This window comes from Cebus imitator, unplaced genomic scaffold (genome assembly GCF_001604975.1).
Source record: "Cebus imitator isolate Cc_AM_T3 unplaced genomic scaffold, Cebus_imitator-1.0 Scaffold261, whole genome shotgun sequence".
Classification (NCBI taxonomy): Eukaryota; Metazoa; Chordata; class Mammalia; order Primates; family Cebidae; genus Cebus; species Cebus imitator.
Genome location: NW_016107576.1, coordinates 3,663,257 through 3,668,729, shown reverse-complemented (window position 1 = coordinate 3,668,729; position 5,473 = coordinate 3,663,257).

The following is a 5,473-nucleotide window of genomic DNA, read 5'->3' as shown; positions in this document are numbered from 1 at the left end:
TCACAAAGACGCGGGAAATCACACAAGCAGAGCCCCTAACATGGGCCCTCCATCAGAAGGCCCTCAACAGACGTTTGCTGCCTGTCTCTGCCCAGCCCAGTCCCAGCCCCAACCTGCCTCTCTGGCCAGAGCTCTTCCTGATCCCCACACTGAGTCCTCCAAGCCAGGTAGAGGGGTCTCCACAATCCAGATAGATCCCCCGTGTCCGTGTCCACCTCGTTCCTCCATTCAGGTTGCTCCATTTTCTTCCACGTACCAAGGTGACCATTCTTGAACTCAGCTAGCTTAGGTTTTGATTTCCATTACCTGGTCCTAGGGATGTCTCTGCAAGTGGCCCAGAGGCATGAGCTGAAGGAGGAGGCCTGATATGAGAGGGATGGATGGATGGGAGCCTGGCCACCTACTCATGAAGCCTCATGCACCCCACAGCTCCACGCACGCCTAATTCTGGATGCGTCACTTACACCTGGTGGCAGATTTCGGCTGGGCCCTCCTGCCTGTGGCTTCATGGAGCTGATGATGAGGCCAGAAGGGGCATGCAATTTGCTATCGGCAGTGTGGATGACATGGTTTGGCTCGGTGTCCCCACCCAAACCTCATCTCAAATTGTAATCCCCATGTGTCAGAGAGGGTCCCGGTGGAGGTGACTGAATCATGAAGGCAGACTTCTCCCTGGCTGTTCTCATGATAGTGAGTGAGTTCTCACGAGATCTGGTCGTTCGCGAGTGTGTGGCACTTCCCCTCCCCTCACTTCCTCTCTCTCTTCTCTCTCTCCTGCTCCAACCATGGTAAGATGTGCTTGTTTCCCCCCCACCTTCTGCCATGATTGTAAGTTTCCAGAGGCGTTTCAGTCATGCTTCCTGTTAAGCCTGCAGAACTATGAGTCAATTAAACCTCCTTTTTTCATAAGTTACCTAGTCTCAGGTAGCTCTTTAGGGCAACATGAGAACGGACTAATACGGTGAACTTTCTCTGGGTACGATATGCATTTTTCCATTCCTTTCTCACTTATGTCTCTTTCTCAGTAAAAGAAACATCCCAGGCTTGCCACGGTGGCTCATGCCTGTAAGCCCAACACTTTGGGAGGCCAAGACGGGTTGATCACTTGAGGTCAGGAGTTCAAGACCAGCCTGGGCAATGTGGTAAAACCCTGTCTTTACTAAAAATAAAAAAATTAGCCGGGCATGGCGGCACATGCCTGTAATCCCAGTTACTTGGGAGGCTGAGGCAGGAGAATCATTGGAAACCGGGAGGCAGAGGTAGCAATGAGCCGAGATTGGGCCACTGCACTCCAGCCTGGGCGACAGAGCAAGAGTCAGTGTCAATAAATGAATAAATAAATAAATAAGAAACCTCCCAGCAGGTCAAACACTATATCATGTTCCCTCTGCTTGGTCTTTCCCGGTATATGAGGAGCTCAAGCTGGGAATCTTAGAAGATAGACTCCTTGCAACCTACAGCTATCCATTTACTGATGTCTTAAAGAAGCAAGAAGTGGAACTCGCAGCCAGTCGGTGATGATGCCAGCAGCTCCTCCTAGTCTATCACCTCAAGAGGAACTGTCAAAATAACAAATGACATATTTTTAAGTTGCAGGATTACCCCTTCGCTGGGCTCTCTTGGTTTGATTAGCAGTTACTTTTTCCTTTTAATGTCTTTCTTCATCTTCACCTCCTTCTTCTTTTCATTTTCTTCCTCTGCTCCACTCATCCAAAAAGGCCACTGCTTTCAGGAAACGGCTTCTCTAGGAAGAATTCAGCAGTATCCTATTACAATCGCATTGCCTTCTTGACAGGTATTACCTGTCAACAGGGGTTTGGGACAGAGCAGATAGCCCCCACCCAGCTCGGCGGAGCCACTCCCTGGCTCCTGGGTAGAGAAAAATGGCCAAAGCAGAGGGCTCTTTGGAGGCCTCAAAATCTCATTTTCATTCCCCTTGCAGAGAAGAGACTGACTTTATTGACAACGACGACTGAAAATTGCTTGAGCGTTCCAATAACCAGTCTGCGTTGAGGCAGAAAGACAGTCTGGCGGAGGCAAGCTCCCTGCTCCACCGCGAGCTCCGCCGAGCCACACTTTCCTGCAGCACCAGTCTGTGGCATATGCAGACTAGACTGAGAGGAGCCTCCTGTCGGCCTCAAAAGCAGCCCCCCTCCACCTCCACTCCCAGCCTGCTGCTGCGTTTCCTGGATCCCAATCGCAAATCAACATGAATGTGGGGAATCTCTGCCAGACACCAAACTCTCAGGCTGATTCAGGAGCTCGGGGTCAGGCCTAAGTCGGCTTGGACCAGGCACAGGCCCCACTTTCCACTGGTGTGCCCTGTGGCTTGGCTGCACGTTGCACGTGGGCCACTAGATGTCACCATTATTGACTCTTGTCCTTATACCAAGGTCCTGAGTCTAAGACAGGGTCCCAGGGCTAGGGGAACTCTGGGGAGAATTCCATCACAGCATTGACTGCAGGGCTGCTATGTTCACTGTGTCTGAGTTCCTCGGTGGGCCTTTTCTAAATAAATTAGCATCTCAGACCCAAAACAACTGAGCTGCAAATTAAGCAAAGACCAGTGTTAGTTAACCAGAGCCAACCCTGACTTTCACAATGACGTCCGCTGCCTTTTCTCCTCCTCTTCGTTGTCGTGGTTGGTCATGATGTACCTTTATCCTTCCAGTTTACTTGGGCCCCAATAAGAAATAAATTAATATGTATGCCTCATAGCACCAGGGATTTTAGATGTCAATGTGCTGTTGGAAAAACGTAGGTCTGTGGCTTTTAGCAGAGAATGAATGACAGATGGATAATTTATGATGGTCCACGAGACCTGAACTATAATTATGAAGTATTTCTAGGTGCATATTCAGGATGCAAAGTGTGAAGAACCCAGAGCTAATGTTAATTTATTACTGACAGCTGTATATAATCATATAGCACGTCTTTTCATCTTACCTTCCTTCTGACTTACATCAAGCAATCTTTTCATTCATTAATAAAATCAAGTCTTACCATTATTCTTAATGACGAAGTCCCATCCTGAACCCAGAGGACTCCTATCATTAAACTCCGTGCTTCCATATACCAGTCATCTGAAGCTCAATAAAAGGATAAATTGAACTTCTTATTTTACAAGCAAAGTGAAAACATCGGAAAGATGGAACCCACTTTCTCACAGTCCCACGAGCGCTAAGTAGCAAAGTCAGGGACAATTTTTGGGTTTATTTTTCTCAGCTCGTACTACCACATCCTTTTTTTCATTTTAGCTCTCTTGCCTCCTCTCACCCTTCCACAGTCTTTCCTTTTTTAAGGCAGTATGTTTTTTAAAGGTCATGATAAAAATTACAGCTTAAAGAAATACGGGCCACACGTCTCGTCCAATTTTCTGTGCTGTGCCAAAGACTTACATGATTAATCCCTTCAAAAGAAATCTAATCTAATCTTATCACATCAAAGACGAGGCGTCCTTCATAAGTATTGTGGCTGGAAAGAAGCAGGTCTTCCTCCAGTTTCAACTGGTTCGATGTCTCATTCGGTTTGCAACCAATCATCACCTTGGCAACCTACTCGAGGCGCTGTCTGTAGCTTTCCCAAAATGTAAGCAGTGCTCCAGTTCAACTTGTAAAGCACTATGCATCACCAGGCTCCCTGGTCACTTTAGGAGATACGGAAACCCATGATACTTGTAGAAGAAGCGAAACCTTTAACCTCATCGACTAATGGCCCCAAAGTAAAATAACAAGGTGTCCATGGAGGGACTCAGTTACTGGGTCATCTCTCATCTGGAGGCGGAATAAGATTCCACCGAATAGGCGCTAGATAACTGAGTAAGCAGGTTTCCTATCTACAACACTACCTCTTACTAGGATTGTTTAATTAAATCATGATAAATAACCCTGTGGCAGGTGAGAGCTGCTGAGAAGAGTTTAGGTGAGATGTCCACAAGTTCAATGGAACTACATCTGAATGCCTTTGCATTCTTCTGACTTAAAAAAGTTGACTGTCAGGCCGGGCGCGGTGGCTCATGCCTGTAATCCCAGCACTTTGGGAGGCCGAGGCGGGTGGATCACGAGGTCAAGAGATCGAGACCATCCTGGTCAACATGGTGAAAAACCATCTCTACTAAAAACTACAAAAAATTAGCTGGGCATGGTGGCGTGTGCCTGTAATCCCAGCTGAGGCAGGAGAATTGCCTGAACCCGGGAGGCGGAGGTTGCGGTGAGCCGAGATCGCGCCATTGCACTCCAGCCTGGGTAACAAGAGCGAAACTCTGTCTCAAAAAAAAAAAAAAAAAAAAAAAAAAGTTGACTGTCATTTCCTGGAGAGTTCTTTTCTAAGAAACAGAAATACTGAGGTTCTGTGTTCCAGGCTTTTTGAAGTTTTCTAGGTTTTCCCATCGGACTCTGCATTGTATACCTTCTCAGTCTTCAGGAATGAAGGTCTCGATTTTTTCATCATTTTTTTCTGCCTATAATGATTTCTTCCTAATGGCTCTGGCTGTTCCAGGTACATCAGAGTAGGGAGGGGGTATCAGTGGCTGTGTCATCCTGCAGTAACAAACGATTTCTCAGAGAACTAAAATTAGAATTACCATTCCACCAACAATCCCACTACTGGGTGTATACCCAAAGGAAGATAAATCATTCTACCAAAAAGACACCTGCACTCATATATTTACTGAAGCACTATTCACAATTGCAAAGACATGTAATCAACCAAAGTGCCCAACAACCGTAAAATGGATAAGGAAAATGCAGTACATAGCCGGGTGCAGTGGCTCACACCTGTAATCCCAGCACTTTCGGAGGCCAAGGCAGGTGGATCACCTGAGGTCAGGAGTTCGAGACCAGCCTAACCAATGTGGAGAAACCCTGTCTCTACTAAAAGGACAAAATTAGCTGGGCGTGGTGGTACGTGCCTGTAATCCCAAGTACTTGGGAGGCTGAGGCAGGAGAATTGCTTGAATCTGGGAGGTGGGGGTTGTGGTGAGCCGAGATCGATCGTGCCATTGCACTCCAGTCTGGGCAACAAGACTGAAATTCCGTCTCAAAAAAAAAAAAAAAAAAAAAAAAAAAAAAAAAAAAAAAGCATTTAAAACAAAATAAAAAAATAAAAAAAAAAAAAAAAAAAAAAGAAGGGGGGGGGGGGGAGGGAGGGGGGAGGGGAGGGGAGGGGATGCTAGGATTCTTTGTGCCAATAGCCCATATTTCTTGTTTGTTCTCCCTTTGAACATTTTGTATTTCTGGTTTTCCTTGATTGTTTTTCCTTCCATCCTTCTATGCTAGCCTCCTGCTCAATCTCTCACCTTTCACTGAAAACAAAATTACTCAACATTTCATTTTTACTTCTTCATAGTTATTTGGTCTAATTGGAATAGCAGAATTATAACTTTGCTGCCGGGCGTGGTAGCTCACGCCTGTAATCCCAGCACTCTGGGAGGCCTAGGTGGGCAGATCACTTGAGGTCAGGAGTTCGAGACCAG